We start from the raw sequence: 23,084 nt of genomic DNA on the forward strand, positions 1-23,084 counted from the left end.
GCAGATAAAGTCCATTCAGGTACATATTAGAGAACTTGACGAAGATTCCCAGTGCAGTGATGAAGTACGTACTGAATCGAGTGCTTATTCTACCTGTGGTTTTCCTATAAGAAGGAATGGGATAATAGGACACAAAGAAGCGGGAAAGGGGAAAATTATTATCACTGAATGGTTTATTTACTTAATTTTATCACCAGTTCAGTATCGGTGAACTTTCCTCTATTGCAATAACGGGGTTTTGGATACTGGTAATTCAGGTGTGGTGGGGCATGTTAAAAGTTAAGGCACGGAGATAATAAAGTGTCTGTACGCGGAGTCAGCCCAGGTGGTCCGTTTTCCATTAAGCTGGCTCAGATCCGTTCAGCTGGTTGTATTGTGTGCCCCCGTTCCAGGGGGGCTTCTCAGGCCAGGTGCGACTTTGGATGTGGCCTTGTCCACGTGTTTGCACAGCATTGCATCCAAAGCAGTTATGTCTGCTATAGTCAGTCTGGGTCAATACAGAGCGGGCAACTTGGATAAGCCATGAGTAACTGTGAATTGACTGTGGTTTTGAGGAAGAATTTTGCCTTCATTGCTTGGAATTCTAGACATTTGATTCATTTTGATCATTCTTTTAAGAAATGGCAAGCTGTATGTGCAGTTGCAGTGGCAGAAAAATGACACTTTCAATTTTTTTTTACTTTTTGCAGTGATGGTGTGAATTTCCAAATGTAATTGTGAATTACATTTAACAACTCAATAGAAAGTGTAGAAAGGGAGGGAGGAGGGGACTGTGTAAATGTCAGGCCATAACTGCAATACTTAAGATTAAAGTCTAATTTGATGTTACAGTAAAATGGAAAAATGCTGAGACATTGTATACCCTCAAGAAGAGAGTTGAACTAAGACTAAGTAGTAGTCCCAGACTTACAAATAACATATATTAGGAAGATAAATGTAGTTCTACAAAACTTATTTAAGTAGTTTTGATAGGAATGGGTTACAGGGAGTGGAAGAATAAGCCAAATAAACTCAAGGTATTAAAAGTATGAAGAGGCCATATTGTCCTATTATAGTATTTTTTGCATAGTGTAGAGTTCTGTATTTTCTTAATATCTTCACTAGTCTGGAAGAGAAAGCAAGCATCCTTAATAAACTTCAGGGGTAGTAATGAATAAGTAGGCAGTATAAATATCAAGGAAAACAAAAAGACGGTGTTTCTTTTTTATGAAGGCTTATGAAAACACACAGAAAATAAGATAAGCCTCAGAAATTTGCAAACATATTCGGGGCAAAAATAATTTGTACTGTAGGTACTTACTTCAGTATAAGACTTTGCCTTTCAGTAAGAGAAATAATTGAAAGAAAAAAATTAGACTTTAGCTCGAAACATAACATTATAATAACAGAAAAATGGTGCAGTCTGGTGTGGCATAAATAGAACTGAATCTGAATAAAAAAATTTACAGTTAAGGGAATGAATTATGAGAGAGAGCTTCAGGCTGACTATCAGGAAAACCTTACTAAGAGGGAGCTGTTAGACTGTAAAATAATATATCAAAATTAACAAAGGAAAAACCATCAGAATATTTTAAAGACAGGCTTTGAAAAGCTCTCACAAATGGATAGTATCATAGAGAATGAGTCTGCATTGGCAGAAGAGGAAAGTAGGTTGCCTGTGAGGTCATATCCTCTGATTTCTGATTTAATATAGAGGACAGGAGAAAAAGAAAGGGAAAGGAACATGACTGTGTTGTATTATTCTCACCTTTAATGATGTCTGAACTCTTCAGAATAGTAATTTCCAGTAGTGAGCCAGCTGACAGTCTCAGATGCTGGATCTTTTCCTGTATTTAACATTTTTTGAACTAGAAACAGCATTTCTTAAACATAATGGGTTATTAATAATTGCTAAACCTAACCCAAGTGCAGAATTCATGTGAGCTTTTTGTTGAAGTTTATTGTTTTGCTGAAGTTCGTTGGATTTGCCAACAATAAATATTCATCTGTCAGCCTTGATATCACTCAGAAAATACACAAACGGTAGAAAGAAGAGTGGGAACTTCCCTCAAAAGATATTATGGCATTCCTGGTGAAAAGTATCAACACGAAAGGCTTCTATTTAGTGGCAGTGTCCCCTAGCCTGAACAAGTTATACAGTTTACTTATTTAAAAATACAGTATTTTATACTTTGCATCCTTCTGTAACCTTCTGGGGCAAGGTAGAAACAATTCTTACTTACTCTGTATTTTCATACAGTTGATTTCAACCTTTGATGTTTACAAATAGTCCTTTTATTTTTCAAACACCAAGGAGACTTGTTCTGCTGGGAGGCCAGGTACCCTAGTGCGTTGTACATTTCCACATTCAGAAACTGTCCTTTAAAATAAAATGTGGTTACACACTTCTTGAAATTATGCATACCTGCTTACAAGACCAGCTTTAACAGGCATTTCAGTACATGTGGTACGACTCATTAATTTAGGTTGCTGTCCAGTAGTGCAAAAGTTGTATGCTGGTTTTGTGGAAAAGTATACTTATTATAGTGTTTATCATATCAATGTGAAAAATCTTTATTTTTTTCTTCATCTCTTAGTTCTCTGCAAACCGTGGTGTCATTAGCCTCAGCCTGGTACGCCAGGCTGCACACTGGGAGGTGCCATCAGTTCAGAAGAAATCTTTTCCCTGGCTAGTTTGCATTTTGTAAAGTTTTAGCTCAAGGGAGTGGATTTCTATATCTTCTGGAGGGCATGAGTGAACACGCTTCACATTACCTGGCTATCTCATTTCATCGCTGATCAGAAAGAGGACTCTGTTAGATATAGCAAGGTATAGTAGGGTCCTGGCTATGCCATACTTCTGTGCTCGGGTCATTCAGGTTGGTGTCATATACAGTAGGAGCCTTAGCACAGGAATTTCTGTAGCTGGAAATTTTGTGAGACCGCACATTCATTCACTTGCAGTCAGCCGCTGCGTATCCCTGTGGTAATTATTCAGCTGCTATTAATATCAGCCAAAATGGAACCAGCAATACAGAGATAAAGGCTTAGTGCCTTATCATTCTTCAGTCTTCTTTATTTGCCGTGTCTCTAGCTTGTTTTTAGACCCTAAGATAATGTTTTGCAGAATAACATTGTTCCACGTTCCTGGTAGCACTGCGAATTGCATAAAGTCTAAGCAAACTATAAGAATTATCTAATCATATCTAACTTTGTACTTTGTAAACTAAAGCACAAGAATGGTTTGAAAATAAATGGAATTGATTACAGTAATAATTCAGTGACATGCTTCCTGATAATAAACTTTTCTCTAAATAAAAACAAAAAAATGTGAAGATTGAACAAAAAGATTGGATACTCTGAAGGGCTGACGGATCGAATATCCAGTTTAATTGTAAAATTAGATGAGTTAACAATGATTAATGTCCTAGATTAAATGGTATACTAGTGTTAATTTCTTTGACCCTTACATCTAATTCATGTTAAACTACAAAATAATTATTGCAAAACCATTCTGCAGTTTCTGCAGTGGCCAGTGTTTGCAGTGGCAAATTAAGCAGGTTGTGCTCTCAGCTTGAGAAAGGACAAGGCTTGAGTCTTCATATATCTGTATTTTAGGACATTTTCTTCCATTTAGGGTAATTTGTAGTAGAGGACTTCTTTTACATTTCATTGAAAAGATGAATCCATTGGAAAAGTCCCATATAATATCATTGTAGTGAGGGTTTCAAAGTCAATTATACTGCATCAAATGAAATTCTCATAGAATTACATGCAATAAGTACAGCCACATCATGTAACTATATATGATAAGGTTGTATAGAAATAATGCATACAAAGATAATGACAAGGCATAAGTGTAAAAAGCTTTATTTAAGAACAAAAATTAACTGTTAGCATAAACTCACTAGCTTCTGCATCATAACACTGATGGCAGTATTATATTGGTTAAGCAAACTCTTTCTAAGCACATATCCAATAGACAATAAAGCGCATGCAGAAGTGAGTGTAAATATTTCATGATAGCTTAATCTCAGTACAAAAAAGGCCTTCTTAGAACATTCAGTGCCGATGACTTTGCCTCCTGCCGCCCCTCTGCTTTATGGTGATCAATCAGATAGACATACTGCCTACTGCAGTTCGAGATGCAGTTTCAGCCCTTTAGGCTGATACCACAATTATACTTCAGGAAGAAGCCTATCTCATCCAGCAAAGGAAAAAAAAAAAAAAAAAAAAATAGAAGGATGCAGACAAAGTTACAGGGTAATTCGGCACGAGTGTAGATTTGAAGGTAGCATTAGAAAGGTTATGTTACAGCAAAGTCAACAGCAGATGTGCTGCTCCACTATTACTATTCTTAGTTGCTTTGCTATGAGCACTGCTGTGGGGCATCCACCTGTTTTAGTTTCTCTCCCATGCCATTATGGTGCCAGGCAGTATTCTTTTCCGTAACCATATTGGTCTCTGGAGGGAGAATTTAAAGGATTTTACCTGTGCAGTAAAGGAACATAAATCATATTCATTGTATCCAGGAAAAAAAATATATATCCCACTAGTCATCAGCATAAGAAATCTTCATGATCTCCAGAAAAAGTGGATCAAAGATCAGTGTTGCTAAGGAGAACTTTACAGATCATCCAGGATGCCTGGGTTTATTTTGGATTCTCACACTTCACCAAAAAAATGAGGGAGATAATATATGGCATGGTCCAAACCAATTACAGTTCCTCTAGTTTTTAATCCAGTGTCCCCAATTAACCGGACAGCAATTACAATGAAAGCAACTTTGAGCTATTGTGCATGTAGTAGGGGAACCACCAAAATCTGGCCTTGCTATTAAAATAAATGAGTATCTAGCAATGGCTAAGACTAGGCAAATACAAAGTCTTTCTGAACAAAGTAATAATTCTCATTTGAATGTCCAGGACCAAATTAATCCTGAACTCAGTAACTGGTAGTGCTGTTGATTTCCAGTAATTATTTTCTGTTTGACTTAAACAAAGCATTACATATAAAGCAGATTTTAATGGAATATAAATCCCAGCTTGTCTGTCAGTAGAGGCCTTGCTAAGGATTTACTGCCAGATGAACAGGCCTTTCTAAGAAAGGTTACCATCCACTGTTCGTCCCACAAATTAAGAAGAGATGCAGTCTACTGGATTTTTAGATAAAGCTTTTGGGGGCTGACTCAGACATCTGAAGACTTTACTATGAATTCTATCTTGCATAGTGAAAAATGTATTGTAAGAAGAAACCTGTAAGTTCAAATTTAGGTGACAGAAGAAAACACATCTGAAGCTAATTTAGAAAGCTACAGTATATTTTGATGGAGAGAGGGATTGCCTTGCCTACTGTTGACATGCCAGTTGTATTGCGATGGTTTACTAACTCAAAGGATTTGCTCTGTGCAAGTAAATGTGAAAAATTCTTGAAGCATCAGAGTAGGTATCTTACTTTCAGGCCTCAAGCAAATCCTACCTAGCTCTAGAAGCTGCTTTTCTTCTGTTTTGAAGTGAGGCTACTCACCTTTTCCTGTTCTTAAATGATAGATATCTGTTGCTCATTGTTGAGTTTCTCCAAAAAGCTTTCTGGTTTGTTGATTGCAAAAATGTGCATTTCATTTTGTGCCGCTTCTTTTTGTGTATTAGGTTGAAAATTACAGTATGATGAACTTTTGATTTTATCCTTTTTCCCTGACTGTCACAAATAGTATTTTAGTCTTACCTTAGACTTAAGATTTTAACATATACATAATGTAAAAGCCCACTCTATAAACAGAATGAAGGATTGGTTGAGGTGTCAAAAGTGTTCATCTGAGTTTTACTCTCCTGCCGCATAATTATGTGCTGAGATGGTAATGAGTAGTACTGGATGGCTGTGAGGATGGAATGCAGATTTGTCATTATGTTGCTCCTTGATGCAGGTGATGTGCTTCCCATATGAAGTACAGGGAATTATCTTTATCTGGGAAAGAAACAAGCAAGAAGGCTTCCATTTTGACTTTTGTCACATACCCTTAAAAAAAAAAAAAAAATCTGTTGGCATAAACATAAGTAGGCTTAGAGACCAGTGCATTTGAATAGAATAAATATCTTCTGAAACCTGTAATGAATTCAATAGGAATATATACAGGTGTTTGAAAGGCTCTTTGTCTTTTTTTTTTTCTTCTATTTTTGTAGTCAATAGCTATTGACTATAAAAGCTGAACAATGAATGTAGAAGTTGTACTCTAGTAAGGAATTTAAGGTGCCATATATCAAGTATTTACTTCTCCTTTGCTTTCTTTATACTTAAATCACATCAGCTGTTCAGGTTAACCAGTACTGTTTAATTTAGCGTATCATTTTGTTTCTTTCAACGACACAAAGTCTAGAAAACTCATGTTGGAAATTGGTACAGAAAATGCAATAGGTAGGTCAAGTAACTGTTGCAGAAGGCAATTATCTCAGCATATGCCTAAAAAATGAAACTGTGCTAGCACGCCCATGTTAACATGATGTTGGTAGGCAAAATACAGCACTTTGGACTTAAGCACTTGCTAGCAACCAAAGAATTTCCTGTAGAATCCAGGCCTGTGGATAATTCATGTTTTGGTTAACCAGTGCTTCATCCTTACTGCTTACTCTTACCTGGTCTATCTGAATCAAGTTAGTATGGGCATGCAGACATAGGTTACTAGCACGCCCTTTATTTTCCTGCAAAGACATACCTTTAGAGATGATAATAAAGTAATGAAGAGAACCATGTGCGCCATCCAGCATGGAAAGATCATCCTGTCGTGAGTCCTTAAGATAAAAGCCAATACCCAAAGATAGTCTGAAGACTAATACAGACAGAAGGTCACCCTGAGAATCTTTTGGTTCTTTTGCATTGTCCCAGTGCTCATAAAAAAGAGCCACCCAAAGAGATGCCTCTGCTAGAATACAAAGAGGATCCTCAACAAGAGCAATGGCAAGAGATAGTAAACACTATTTAGTGACTAAATTGTAAAATTTAAAAGTTATACTGTCGTCTTTAAACACAGCCGGGATCAAGTGGGTAGTGTAGATAAAAGAATCCTGTTTGAAATCTTTAAACAAATGAGCATGAAATATTTAAATGCACAATGTAGGCCTGTTGGAAGCACAGGAGTTAGATTTCATAAAAAACTCAAAGTTGTTAATATTTCGTTGTTATTCCGTGTCAGAACAAACTAGGCCATTTTGGATTTTCATGGGTGGGGGGAAGAATGACGGGAAATTGCTTTCGAGAAAAAAACAATAGTTAGTGAACTGCCTTAAGGGGTGGGATGTCAACTTCAGGGATAGCACAGTCTTCAGTCTGAGTCTCCATCAGCCTAGGAGGATATGTTAATCATCTAGCTCTTCAGCATCATTTTCATCTGCGTCCTTAGTTTTAGCAGAAAATTATATCCTGAAGCCACAATTCATCCCTAATGAAAATGTTGTTGAAAATTAGTGAAATAGTAACTCCGTAGGAATATGGACAGTCTGCATTTTCTCTAGAGACGTCTGGTTGCCCAGTGGAATGCAGTTAATCTGGAAAATGAAAGGCAGTATAGTGTCAGCATTGGGAAGAATGCTTCCTTTTTGCTTTTTCTCCACACAAAAGTAATAGTTCACCAGGTCGTCAAGACAGTCTGTTTCCACTTCAGATACCAAGCATAGTTCTTGGATAGCCATTTCTACCCCTATGGACAGTGCTCACCCCCCCCTTCAGTCTAACTAAATGTTACCGACTGAGGTAAAGGGTTTGGGGGCCAAAAAAAAAAAAAAAAAAGGTGGGGAATTCTGCAGGCAACCTATATAAATTAGATTATATGTTCTGAGACTTCTCTGACAGCTGTTTTATTGGGAGTTCTTGAGTTGGATAAATACATGGCAGCGTTGGAAGCGCATGCAACAGGAAAAGGTCCTGCCCTGAAAATAATGCAACTGACTGTCCTCACTTTTAAAATGGGTGAGCTGGATAGTAGTTCTCCATGACCTTGTGAACCTCTTTCCAACATCTTACTAGAGATGTGGAAGCTTCATCAATAAAAAAAAATCTTGTGCCAAATAGGTGCATGCCTTGAGTATCTTTCTGGTTCTGATGTGGTTTTGAGCAAGAATTTTTAAAAGTATCCTATGAAATATTAAAGCAAGCCAGCCATATCTGAAGAATAAAATCCATTAACACAGGTCACAGGAATAGGTTGCTCAAGAGCAGTGCTGTTAATTAGGGTGCACCATTTTGTGTAACTTTTGCATATTGTATGAATTCACAATATTTTAGTCTAGGTAAGGAATGAGAAATTATGTTTGAGAAACATTTCTAAAAATAGAGTTATTTTACCAAACTAATACCGTAAAAATATGAGAATATTTCATCACCCCTCATACTGAATGTAATAGCATGAGGCTCTAAGGGGTTAAGTTATATAGCTTGGCATGAAGGCCCCACACATTTTGGCAAGAAGAGAAAATCTGTGCACAACACTGCAAAATAGAATTGCCAGGTGAAAAAGAATAAAAGCAGACAAGAGTAGGAGCTGGTTTCAAACTCATGTTCTGAAATCAATGAATGAGTCACACTTGAATTTTTACAGAAAGCCAAGGGTGCTGCTCTTCTATTTTCTTCCTCTGAAAACACTTAGCATACCATTTGCAGCTTGATATTGACTGCTGTTGATGACTTCCTTGAATTTCCAGATAGCATTGTTTATAAGGAAAGAAGGCAGTGGATGCACCTAGTCCTTATTATTCACTGTTGAATGTATTGACAACAGGACAATAATTCTTCCCAAATTTCAGAGAAGCAAAACAGCATCACCCAATATAACATCAGCTTGGGAAGTCCACAAGAAAGCACCTCTTTTCATAGACCTTTACATTGTCATCTATAATTTTTAATGTTCTGCTTTTCTTTACTTCTTATCACCTTATTTGAAATTAGGACCATGTTAGCATGCTTTCTCTGATTACCTTATATAAATTTTTTTTGTCCTTCAAGTCTGAAAAAGTGTCCAATACAGTGATCTTTGAATGCCACACAAGCAATATATTTTATTTTGCTCTTGGTATTGAGAAAGGGGAGAGAGAAAAGAAATTTCATATTTTCTGTCCTTTAAGTTTGTAATATAATATAATGTAATCAAATACAATATAATGAAACTTCCCCTGCTTCTGATTGCTGTTACTCCTACCAATAATGCTACCAGGGTTTTATCAACAGAGGTGGAAAAGTTTGTAAAAAAAATTTTGATACTTTGGATAAATCTATACACATACCCTCCTGCGCAACATAGCAGCAGCAGAACTGTGTAATATGCTGTATGTTATTAAATACTGTATACAGTGCTTAAATCAAAATTCCAGACAACATCTAAACACAGTCCTTAGTTGTTTACAACTTACATCAGTAAACGTTGTATGAGTTGTTGGAGTTTAAGTTTGGGCCTTTTCGTTTATTCCATTTCTCCTAACAAGTACACGTGGGAATGATGTGCAGAATCGGCAATATCAGTTGGTTTTTTTTCTAAATAATGGACATACAGTTAACTAGAATATATGGGACATCTTGAATCAAAGATTCTCCTCATTGCCTCACTTATCTATGAGAGAAATCACAAAAGAACGGGCAATAGAAGAAAAGAAATAATTCCCACGGAAAGTTTGCAACATGTCAATGAGCTTAATATCCAGAAACTTTAATGATGACACATTTGTATTTGTATAGACTGAACAGTACAAAAGATAATGGCATCTTCGACCTTAGTAATTCATGTATTAGTATTAATGGTTTGACGTTACGTATATTGAAAAATTGTTTAAAAGAATTCAAATAGATTTAATTCTCCTTTTTCTTATTTCAATAACTGTAATCAGAAAAACCTTTTTAATGGTGTAATCCCATATTCAACCAAAGTACTTAGTTATACATCCTGCTTTACTGTACATCTGAGCTCTGGGACTCTCCCACCAAAATGCATCCCCTGATTTATCGTCTAAACTATTTCTTACATTATGACTCTGTGCTGCAGCCTTTGATATTCCCTGTGACATCATGAGACAGCTGTGTTACATTTTGTTTAAGCAGTACTAAACCTTTAAACTTTAAACGAATATTTTTCTTCTTGGAGGTATAAATAGAATATGTAATAAGCATCTGTGGGATATGCAATTAATGTCACTTGTGAGGAAAGACCTTCATGATGCACTTGGGTTTTGGCACTCTTAAATTATGAGCTCTTTACTACACTCATGGGATAAATTCCATATCCCCTAGATGCTTATTATGTATCTTCCATCTCCCTTAATTCCTATTAGCTGGATTAGTAGTTGTTGTGATGTTGAGGTTTATGGTAATTTAACTGGGGTGGTTCTTAGTGATCAATAAATAAACTTCAAAAGTTTAGTAATTTTTATTTTCTAGCAATTCCAGTGTGTATAGCTGTAACAATTTACATTAAATGCTAGTTGGATATACCAAAAACTTTGGTCAACTGTGCATGCTGGTATGTCCATTACCTAAATTTCAAAAATCAAGTAAATATATAAAAGCAAAAGATTTCAGTAGCAAAGAATAAGCTGAATTACAAGGTTTTGGGGTGACTGAGATGGAGTATCACCTTTAGCATCTGTAAATGTTAAAAAAAACCTAATTCACGTAGAGAATAAATATTTTGTTGTGAAATGACGCTATTATTAATGTTCTAGTCACAGTCATTATCTGGAGAGTTTGTCAAACTGGTACAGAGTGGCCTAGATTAGTTATCAACTCAGGAGCAAATAAGATTTTTAAAAGACTCAATAAAGTCCAGTGATTAATTGTTATATATTCTGATTCATGCCTATCCCATTTTGTCTAATTTAATAAAAGTCTAAAATGATGATTAATCCTTTCACACCAGCAGTTGCTGGTACATCCATTACATGTCCAATCTGAATTCCTCTGCCAAGGAGTTAAGTACTATTTTGAACTTGGTGTGAAAAATATCATTATAAATTTCATTAACCTGATCATCAAATTTAAAAAAGTCAACTCGTAAAATCCATTACTACATATCATGCATCGAAGATTAAAAACTGGTCCTCAGTGGGCAGGAATAGCCAGGATTTAATTCCCACAGCATATGTTTAAAGTGCTCATATGACATTATTGTATCTGTAATTATCAGAATTTTATGTTTATTAACCCAAGTGAATTAAGAATCTTGTTTTGCGTAAAATTTAGCATGCATGTTAAATTGGCCATTGATTCAAAGCGTATCAATGCTATATGTATTTACTACAAATGCAAAGATATTTGTTTAGCATATTGTAATAATTTTGGCATTTAGAGAATTGCCTTCCTATAATTTTTCCTTCTCGGATAAAATAATTTACTTCTTCAGTGCTTCCAGTTGGCTATCTTTGTGTGAATCCCCAAGGGTGACATTGATTTAAATCTTACTTCAAGTAGTCCTTCTGGGGGAAACTTGGAGTATTTCATGTTTGCACTATATTTCAACTATAACTAAGTCTTCATCTTCAGTGAGATGCTCTTTCCCACTGTAACACTGTTTATTCTTCAGGGCTGCTTGGCCCACCCGCAGTGAGATCCAAGCGAGACGCCTCTCTACGCTGCGCGTTAAACGTCCCTCAGCGCAGAAAGAGACACCAAACCGCACAGCGGCGCGGGATTCAGGAGGGGCTTATTGCTTATTCTTACGCGGGTTGCTCAAGATGGAAGTGCAGGAAAATCATGAAAAATACGCCGCCGGAGAGTCCAGAGAGGCCTCCTTTTCCCCGTCCGGCTGGGGGATTTGAACCCGGGTCCCAGTGCCACTGCGGCCGCCGCCTGAAACCCGGCCCAGGGCCGGGGCCGGGCTCGCTCCGCCCCCCCGCCCGGCCCCGCCCCGCCCCGCCCCGCCCCCCGCGTGGCGTGCCAGCGGTTTCCTAGGAAACGGCGGCAGCGGCCGGGCCCCCGCGCTGGAGGAGACCAGCCCACACGGCGGTGTCTGCAGCCTGCCCGGCCGTCTGGGCCGTACACTGTTCCTAAAGGGTAAATGTTGTTAAAATAGCGTACGGAACGCACCGTAGGAAAAACCAGAAAAGAGTTGGGACAGCCAGCCTGTATCGCAGTCGCTGAGAAATGGATTATTCTTCGCTCGTGGCTGCAAAATGCCGCCCCTTGGTTGACTCCAGACAGAGGGATAAAAGTCGCCTGGTTTGAGAAAATAGGAACTGTGGGGCTTTTCCCAAACCAAAACCACCACTATTTTATTTTTCTATTTTATTTTTTATTGGAACAAATATGAAAATGCACCTCCCTCCCGAAAGAGCTTTCTGACTGCAAGATCCACTTGGGCTCCAGACGTAAAATGGAGACATAACAGGTGCCGGATGGCGATGCTCCTGTGAGCAGCCGACTGTGGCTTCTGCCTTCTGCGCTTGGCACGGCCGTAAGCGGAGGTATTTCGGACTAGCACAACTGTTATTACGTGCTGCAGGGAGCTGCGTGGCTCCATTGCCTGGTGTAGTTTCACCTTACGCGTTCCTCCTTGACCTGCCCTAATGGCTTTGCCCGTTTCCCTTACCCCTGCTTAGGTGTTCTCCAGAAAGAAAATGGTGAAGTTGGGAAGAGTGGAAAGGCCCTTGTTTATCCGCAACTTCCCTACCTGGTGAAACAGGCTTTTCTCCTTCCTTTTGCAGATAACTAGCATCGTTTCAACAGCTAGTTGTGGCAGTGCAGAAGTGTTTTGGAACAGCCAGGTGATTCATCAGAGATGTATATCACATATTCAGATTATCAGGTGTTGGATTTGGAAGCGCACATTTGTACCATAAGACAGCTTAGGTTCTCCTGGTATGAAGAACGGAGGAGAGTCCCTAGGTGATTTTACTCTCGGATGGACCTAAACCTATTTCTAAGACTCACCTTTAAATCAAAACAGTTTGTCCATGCTAAAATCCTTGCCTTTAAGAACCTTGTTGATTAAATTGTCTTTAATCTATTTTTTGATGCATCTTTGATCCAGGTTATCTTTTCATCTATTAAATGCTCATCTTAGAGCAGCTTTTTCTTCTAACAAAGGGTTTGCATGATCTGCCTGCAGTACTTTGCGTAAACTCCGCCAAGCTGAGTGAAAAATTCTCCACAGAGGTTGAGGGTGAATGTATATGATGTAGTAACATCTCCCCAAAATTCAACTCTATATTGAGTTGAATTCAACTGGAATAATACCCAGCCATATTTCATAGGGTCCTATAAAATTCTGTAACTTGTTTCAGTTTTTGAACGTTATAGAGAATCATTTTCTAAACTTTGTGAAGGAGTTAAGATTAATTATCTAGTCTGGGAAAAGATGAGCGATGCTACGTTTGCCTAAGAGAGATTTAAGAGGTTAAAGTTAAGGTTACTGATAAAGACCTTTTTCTTATTTTACTTTGTTTTTACATTTCAGCAGTTCCTATTCCACTGAAAAATCGCAGATACCATTAGTTGGCTTTTGGTGTGTGTCCATTCCTGAAAAAATTGAAGTATTTTTTCTTGAGATGCTTTCAGTAAATAGCATTCTGACAGAGGTAACTTTGGCTTGGCTGCTGAATCACCTCACAAGAGAAGTCATCGGTAAAAAAATGTTTCACCGATATATCTGAATCTTCCAAGTGCCCAGTCATTTATTTTTTCTTAAGTCTCAGAAACTGGTAACAGTTACATGATTTTCATAACTACCACAGTAAGTTTGGGAGCAAACCAAACTACCATCAGAAAGCAAGACAACGTGTTAAGTATGTGGTTAGTAAGGGGGAAAAAAGTTTGAGAGACTGTTAAAGGATGTACTGTGTGAAGGTTTGGGGCGGGAAAGGGATGAGAATTTGGGACAGAGGAGATGGAGAGACCAGATGTAAGACCTCACTGCTTGAATTGCTGAACCTGGAGAATATAAGGTGTGTTTGCAGTGTAGTTCAGTCATTAAATAATGCACAAGCATTTATCTCACATGGCCAGTTGCGGTCACCTGGTAGTCAAAGGATGAAATCAATACCCAAGGTGTAAACCTAAACATATGTAAGATAGGTAAATACAGTGTAGCCTTAAGCATAGAGTTTCTCATTCTTTGTGCATGTGTAGGTGTAGATAAAGTCCTACGTATGCAGAAACTATTGAAACCCAAATTGTTTAGCTAACTCTAAGTAACAGACTGGTGGAAAAAAAAAGAAAGATCTGGTTTAACTGATTTCAGTATGAGTAAGGGGAGAAAGAAGGTTCTTTTTTCCCTGTTTCCTCTAGTTATAAAAATTACAGTGATTACACATCATAAAGCCTATCTGTAATAAAACGCATCAGCTGGCCAAGGTTTTCATCGCTCACTCAATAATCCATTAATACAGCAACGCTGCCCAGGCATCTTTATAATACCAACTCGGAGGTAATTTTAATCAGCTAGACCAGCTGGTATTTAACAGCAGCTGCTGGAGACGCCACAAATATACTCAATAGCTGACATCTTTATTTGCAGTTTTTCAAGGGGAGAAGAGATCCTCCTGTGGTTACTTATATTAAGCTTTTTTTTTTTTTATATATAAGTATTGGTACTGGAGGGTAATACCTGAATGAAAGAGGGAATAGAGTTAATACAAAAAATAAAAAATATATTCATGGAGTCAGAGGGCTTTTTCATGAAGTCTTCTTCATAAATGAACAAAAAAATAAAGCGTAGATGCCGGCTTTGTTGGAGTTTAGAACGTTTTCCTGATACATTTACACTAATCTCAGACATGGCTTGCAGCATAAAATGTACTCTGCAGTGCTGTATCGCCCTGTCTTACTGAAGCTTTCCTGTCTCTCCATGATATAAATATGTGATAAATAGGGCTCTTCATAGAAAAAAGTGATGCTTGCTCACATGTGTTCAATTTTAACTGACACGTACTTCTTTTGTCCTCAGTTTTGGCTTAGAGTGTCTGCATGCAGGAGTGTATATGCATATATCTATGCTTAAAGACACGGGTGTTTGTGTATAAATAATACACAATATGTTTATTTGTACTTCTCATCTCTTATAAGGCTAGTGATGAATTCAGCAACTGAATAAAGCACCGCTCTCTGCAGCAGTAAATGTGGAATACTATTTCGCATTGGGTTTGGGGGGGGAACAAGCAGAGGCAACATGAAGTTAACAGTCACAAACACATTATAAATAAAAATTTAATTACACTTGGGGGAGCTTGGCTTACAAAGCTCACAAATCCATAATGGAGCTTGCTGGTAATAAAGGCCTGATCTGTTTGTTAAACTCCAATATTCCTGTCCTTCGCTATCTCTTCTTGTATATAAAACTTCAGTTTCTGCATTGATTACCAATTGCAAAAAAGACTGACTTCATTGGTAAACAGTTTTTTTCTGTCAGATACCAAATGCCATATTTCTTTATTAAGAAAATAGTTATGACTCTTAGGTAGGGCAGGGGAGGTGCCATGAGAAGTGTAAGTATATCTATTTTTGTTGACTATTTATATGTCATCGTGGATGAGATCTGTGCTTAATATGAATTTGACTTGCTGGAGATAGGTTTTTGTTAATGTATGAACAGATTCTAAGGTAGCAGCTTCTTGTAATGAAGATTTCAAAAAAAATGGTAGTAGTAGTTTAAACAGTTATGAAGGTGGAAGAAAATAGTTTTAATAAACTTCTTAGAGGTATAAGTGTTCCTAGGACAGTAATGGTGAAAAGTAGTACATAGTTTTAATATTTCTTCTTTCTTTTAAATTCAAAATCTCATAGTTGAAAGAAGTTGATGGTGTAAAGGAACAAACCTGAGTACATAGATATAAATCCTTAAACAAATTTGGGGCTATATTATTCATTTGCAGGTACTTACTTGTTATTCCCAGTGAGTTACCTCTCTGTAGTCAAATACGGATCTGTCTGAGACTGTGATTGACTACTTCAAATTAAAATCCAGTGACAGAATGGATTACTGAGGTTGCAATTTGACTAAAAAATACTTAGGAAGCATCTTTTCTCTTATTTGTAGTGAAAACAGTCTGTTGAAGTTTGTTTAGCGTGTTTGACAACAGACAGTTTGATATATTGCTGGGCACAGCAGTAGGTTGGACTTGAGTGGTATTAGCTTTCACTGTTTTGATTAATGGTAATTGTTTCAATGAAAAGGCATGTTTTACGTACAACTCATAGTTCTGGAAAACAGAAGTCAACTTGCAAGATCTGTAATTACTGTTCTGAGTTAGCATATAAAAAAAGCTTGGAGAACATGCAGGCAAGTCACAGTAGGGTTTTTTTGTATGTCTGTTTATTTTGTATGGGATTGCATTCTGTAGCTTTTATACACTGCTTCTTGTCTGAGAAAATAAATCTTAGGTTTTATCTCTTTTTTAATGCTGTAGTGTGCTTTAAGATATATTTCTGAATTTCACATTGTAGTTTTAATCTTGGTATGGTGAAATTTTTTCTGTGTTTTCAATCATCAATAACAACAACAAAAGGTCAACCTGGAGACTCCTCTGTCTCCTCACATCCCCACACAGTCCTGAAGGGAAGGAAAAGATATCTGTTCATCTTTAAAGTCTGTTTTCTCTGGTTAGAAAAACACAGCCCTCTCCCAGTTTCAGAATGTATTTTCTCGTTTTCCTGAGATGATTTTTTTTTAAATAAATATTTTATATTCAGTGTATCATCAGGAAAAAGGAAATAGCTGATTATTTTTGTATTTAGGTAAATAAAAGATTGCAATGATGTGTTCAGATGTAAGCCAATACCTGCATAGTAAAGGATGTCAACTATTATTACTAATACCATCTTTCATTTATATAGTGCTTTCATCCTAAAAGATTCTGGTTTCTAGAAAATGTAGATTTAAGCCAAAAACACAATTAAAAATATATCTCCTTGTCCTTGCATGTTAGCTTCGAAGTATTGTTTGTCAGTTTAACAGACAGTACCAAAATATCTTTCTTCTGCTTTGCAGATGCAAAAATGTACCATGAAATGAGTATGCTGAAAGTATAGTTAAACCATCTCTAGAAGAAGAGAAAATTGGTTTTATAGGTTCCTCATTTTATGACATGCTTTCTTCTCAGATTTTAATATTTTGCAACACGTTCTGAAAGAAGAAATGAATAGATAGTGGTTTACTATATCTGAAACATGTAGGGGCATCACAACCTACCTGAATTGTTCCCTAGACAGTATTAAAAAGAAAGCAGTAATATCTAAATTGTAGAGGGAGGCAACTAGATTTCTAAGTGTGGTGCCAATGTTTGTAGTCAACAATGAGACATAAAAAAAATTGTAGCCCATGTTGATAACAGCAGGGTTTGAGGTTTGTATTATTAGAGCTTTCCTAAAAGTATTAACACACAACTCATGTATAGCCTTTATATAAGCTATGTTCTATTATATATTTTGGGGGGAAATAAAAATCTGTAAAGCATGAAATTGTGGTGTTACAAAACGATTATTTCTAAAAGTGAATTATCTCATCTCATAGTAGTACTAGCTTGGATTGCTATGTTAGATGTCAGGTGGTTTATTTCTGAGCAAAATACAAATTAATAAGTGTACATTTTAATACTTACCTGAACCAGTGACAAGAAAATAAATACTACTTTTTATTTACCTTGCAGTTAGCAACCATGTGTCATTGTGGCATCTTTTATTGAAAGGAACTTTATTTAAGTAGCATAAACTTGTTGGATGGGCTTCAATTAAATGATGATTTGTTAATGCAAATGTGTAGCGAATGACTGGTAGTACATCTGTCTCTTCATCCATAGGCCATTACTGTGCAGCATTAGCACATGATTGTAAAAAACTGGAAATCATTATATGCAGGTAGTACATATTCAATCAATTCTGACCTTATGTCTCCGACGAATAAAAAAAAAGTATGCAATGTAAATGATATTTAATCTGAACCAAAAAAAAAGGGGAGAGAATCTTTGAATATCTGCGATTCAAGCTGTTAGATGATGTGAGGTGACTGCTGTTTGGGATTGATTGTTATTGGTGGCCCCAGTGGGGAACAGCCAGCACATTAATCCTCTCTTACTCCTCCCTCATGCTCCTCCAATCCAAATAGTATTTTTGTTTATATTAGGAAATAAATACTGCTCTGTTTATTTTAAAATTCCTTTTTTTTACACCTCTCTTTTGGAGATTGAAAGGAAAAAGCTCTGTATTGATGACCAATGTTAGCCAGTTAAGCAGGCAGTGACAATTAATACAACAAAAAATCGTACAATTAGCTGCAGCTCCATAAGTGTCTAATGAGCCATTTGTCAGTCTTTTGGTGAAATAAACTACTCTATCTTAATTCTCCACTCTTGCAGCAAATAAATAGAAGTTATGAAACACCCGGGCACCAATAAAATATAATTTATTTTGCAGGGCATGGCAGAACTCCTTACATATCTAAAATGAGCATGTTATTTACAAACGACTTGTGATACTAATATAAAAAAGGATTTCAGTGTTAACTGCTTTCGTTCTGCAGTAGATATGTTTTCTTCCTGATTTGTTTAATCATTTAAATGTATAATTACTCCTAAAGGCATGTGAGTTAAAATGACTTCTCCTGACGTGATTAATTCATAAAGCCAAAACGAACCTCAGAGAGGACCCTGAGAAACGCCAGGGATCGGCAGTCTGCAGCCAAAACCACCGCCCATGTTGGGAAGGACAATGCGTGTGGTTCCAAGCTGAGAACACGTCCTTGCTGCTGTTCCTTCCCTTCCTGACCCTTCTGGCCTCGTCAGTGATACAACCACCTTTTCACCAAAGCCACCATGGTGGCAGTTGCTGTCCAAGTGCCACAGTTGGTGTTGACAGAGGTGGAGCCGGCGCAGTTGGGCTGACAGAAGCTCCTCACCCAGGCACTTGTGCCCAGTCTGGGGTAGCCCCCAGAGCTCCTCATGCCCTGCCCCGCCAGACCTCACCAGAGGTGGGCAAGAGAAGCGGTGGGATGTCTGTCTGGTCTGAGGGACCTAAGGAAGGCTGTCTGCAGAACCTTTTATTGTGTGGAGCACGGCTATTCTGCTTCCCTTCCCCATTCAAGTAGACTCTTTATAATGTAAACTGGTGAAAATATGTCAGACCACCTGAGTTCTTCCTCACTGATCATTTTAACAAAAGTTTGAATTTGACTCTGGTTCAGTTTTGTGATGTCTTTCTGGCCATCTGTCTTCCCAGTCTGGTTTTAAAGCTGCCAGTAACTTGGTATTTTTAAAAAAAGACAGAAAGAAGGACAGGACAGAGTGTGATGTGTGGACGGAGCTGAGTTACTAGGTCTCAGAGAGGAAGAGAATATTCCAAATGGCAGAAGCCACAGAAGAGACAACTTTTACTAAAGAGGTGAGGGTAGAGGGACGTGATAGCTGCTAGTAGGTGGATATATGAGGACAGAGTGAGGAGGGAGTATCAGTGTGAATGGAGAAGGGCCTACCTTCACTGAACTAGGCTTGAAGAAAGCCTGGGATTTTTTTGGCAGGTTGAAATATATGCTTAGATGAGTGCCCAGCCAGTGCCATTGCTTCCAGGTAGAGAGGTGTTGCATAGGGGAAAGCAACTATATTTGGGCATCCAGAAAACTGATTTGGGAAAGCCATACAGGGGGTTTCAAGGCTAGATACAGCATTTTGTCATAATGGTCATTTCAAGATGGTAGTTCTTTACACTCGGCCACTTTTACAAAGATAACAAGCCAGGTTCAGACAACTGTTGATCAAAAAGAATCATGACTGAAGTAAAGTATTCCCAGAAAATTGTGGACAGTTTCAATTCAGACAGATGCTGAATTGGTAATAGACAACCATCTATATAAAGCTGGCACAAACCATTCAAGAATTTACTGTAAGCGGGAAGGCAGCATTTCTGGGGGATCAGATGAAATAATTGAAGAGGTTATTGTACAAGAGGAGTGGGAGAAAGGTGTCCGTGCGGAAAAGAAATTGTTTAAGTTGTAGTTTATAGAGGAGATCTATTAAATCTTTGTAGCCCCACCCACTTTTGAGCAAATGTAAGAAGTTTATTCTGATCATACTCCCAGATGAAAAGGTGAAACCCTAACTTGTTGCATTTTGATGGTTTTAATCATACTGTCTTGAAGCCCTTTGGGGCAGTTACTTCTACTTTCCTCACGGAAAGAACCACGTTCTGAAAAAATTATTTTAGTTCTAGTGCTTATGTTAGTGATTCGTCTGAGTGGTCAATGTCCTAAAGTCAACCATCAGTCTATGGACTAATGTGTTTGCTTGGCAACCAGGTTTTAGGAGGACTGCGCTATGTGTTTGCACATACAGAAAGTGGATTCAAGTTCTTCTTTCCTTTTCAGTTGTCTTTTGGGGGTAGTATTTTCAGAGCATGGACCTTCAATCTTGAAAGAATGTAGTATATGCTCCTAAGCAACATAGATATGTTAAGGATAACAAACTTACTGTACCAAGGTTTCCCTTAAAGTTGTTCTGTTACAAAATTTTATCCTTTGCTCAATTCCCTCAGTATATAGTTCACTGTTGTAACATTTGCAAATGGCAACTGGAAAGATTTTTCATGACGCCTGCTATACATGTTATAATATTTGCCATAGCAAATAGTGTAATTGATGCCAAAATTCAACTTCTGTTACAAAAAACTGTTTTCACTGGTCCTTCACTCCAAGTCATCTCCTTTGGACTCTTTTGTTCTTAACCCAAATTGTTCTTAACCCAAACTTTAAAGGAAAGCTGAAACTGGCATTAGATGAATAGCAGACAACTGTAATCATATTTACAGACTCAATTGAATGATGAAATATATTTACATTCTAGAAGTATTTTATTTTGGTATTTGTGTAAAACTCAAATTCTACCAACTCTCAGTCCTTGAATAGACTCAAATAGGCACTGGTCACATTAATCTTCTGAGGACTTAGAATTTGCAGCTTATTGGCATTTAAAAAACTAGGTCTGGAGTGTTCTGAGAAATTTTTACAGAGGCTTAAAACCTCAAAAATCGTTTTCCCTCTAAATACAGGTTTATGTTACAAACTGTCACTAGGTGGCAATATTAGCGATGTCTGTCCACCCAGCCAGATGAGGCATAACTGGTAAAATACAGGTTGAGAGAGCAGAAAAAAAAGGACTGTGTTTTTTACTTCCCCAGAAAGTTCAAAAACAGGATGAAAGTGAGTCACAACATCTAGGAGGCACCACATTGATGAGCTGTGTAAAAGACAAATGCTGTCAGGCTACCTGTGTTTCTAGAAGAGAAAGGAAAGTGTTGATGCCATTGTACAGGTAGTACTAAGACCTCATCTGAAATGCCATATACATTTCTGGTTAACTGTATTCCAAAAAGATGAATCCAACCTGCTAAAGTATAGCTGCTAGCATTTAGCTTCCCCATTCTTCTGACCATCATCATTTTTCAAAAGGAGCTTAAGAAAGTTTATCTTCTATAGCAAAGTCAAACAGAAGGTGAGAGGATATGGCTGGTCTCTAGAAATATGTCAGGGAATAAATATTGGGTAAGAAAGTGAGTGAGTTCAAGTTGTACAATGTTGTCAAAAGCAAAATGATGCAAAATGGCCTCAAATTTATATATTGAATATCAGAAGGTTGTAAGGGGGCTGTAATTCATGGTACCTGTTGTAGGAGTGAGGTTCTGGAGCTGTGCGATGACAAGAGTAAGAACAAGAAATTTCAGTACAAGATGAATCTTAATAAAAAGCAAACCTGTAATACCTTAACACACAATCACAGGGAAGTGAACTAAATGAGATGGGGCTGTCTTTCAGTTCTACAAGAATCCTCTGTGGATCTTTCAATCTGCCTCCTAACCACGGGATGTCCAGTGTTAATCCAGATGTAGCATTTTCAACAGGAAGTCTTATCAAAGGATCTTAATGTTTATACCTGTAAATGGTAGCATTTGCTTAATGATGAGTCATTCTTAAAGACCAGTCATCATCAGTAACTCATAAAATTTTCTCTTAGTCTTAAAGGTGTTATTGCTGGGTTTTTCCCCAGGAAAACTCTTTCAGCTGCATATGATTTCTTTGGGGGAAAACTGCAGGTTTTCCACTCCAAATGATAAGATTACATTTATTATTTACACTTAATTCAGAAATAGGCATTGTGTGAAGTGCTTATTTTTTAGAATCCCCACAGTATTTGGGAGCTTTTTGTGTTTTCCTTTCCATAAGCAATAAAGTTATAATGGGGTTACAGGATCACACTGAATCTGTGCTAAGGCATCTGCTAAAACTTTCTAGCAGAGCCTAATAAAGCCCTGCCCCATTTGTGACATACCAAATCACATTCTCCTTGCCTGGTCTGACAACCACAGCTCTTAAACAGCTGCTGGGGTAATTTGCATAAAGGAGATTGTAAATGTCTCATCAGAACGCATGCAGCGCAATCCACCCCAAAACCACTGCCTGAACACCAGGAAAAGAAGATTGTAGTCATAAAAATTGTGGCTCTCATGATTTTAGATTATGGTCTCCACAGTCTTACAGCTTTTGCAAATACCAAGCTTTTGTTCAAAAAAAAAAAAAAGGAAAGTTTCATTTACCGATACAGAACAATACAAACAGATGCAGTGTTGCTCTCTTGACTCAGTCTAGCAGAAAATTGACTTCAGCAGCTAAAGTACGTGCTGACCCCTCCTCAGTTCTTCACCCCAATGATAAGTGAATTGATCCAATTGAAACCATTTAGAATAACATTAGTAAAACCAAATTATTTTTATGGTAGTGAAAGGAAAACAAAGAAAATGCAAAATAAAGTTAATGCAATACAGAGGATTCAATAAAGAATAAAAAATGCAGAAGTTAATACAATATGTTAATTGTCTGCATGCATCTGCTATGTTTTATGATGCATATTTTTATAGAAATTAGTGTTAAAGTGATGCATATTTTGATAAAAATCAGATCTAAAGGAGATGTACATGCAGAACTAGGGTTTCACAATGTGACAGGAATTAGGTGTATGCATTTCCTGAGTTTTAACTCTGTAACTTCAAATTTCTGCTTTGAAGCATCATTCTTCTTTGCCTTGAATGAATTATACTGGAGCAGTTTGGCATGGTAATGAAAATCAGTGTTATAACAGTAGAAGAGTCATTAAGCTCCATGA

General features: G+C 37.4%; 1 protein-coding gene across 4 annotated transcripts in view; it reads left to right on the forward strand.

Annotated features, from left to right (window-relative positions):
* Nucleotides 1-23,084, forward strand: part of TBC1D5 (TBC1 domain family member 5) — a 328,444-nt gene that overhangs the window by 201,338 nt on the left and 104,022 nt on the right. The gene's annotated exons all lie outside the window — the stretch shown is intronic.

The sequence above is a fragment of the Aquila chrysaetos genome, chromosome 3, assembly GCF_900496995.4.
Source record: "Aquila chrysaetos chrysaetos chromosome 3, bAquChr1.4, whole genome shotgun sequence".
Taxonomy (NCBI): Eukaryota; Metazoa; Chordata; class Aves; order Accipitriformes; family Accipitridae; genus Aquila; species Aquila chrysaetos.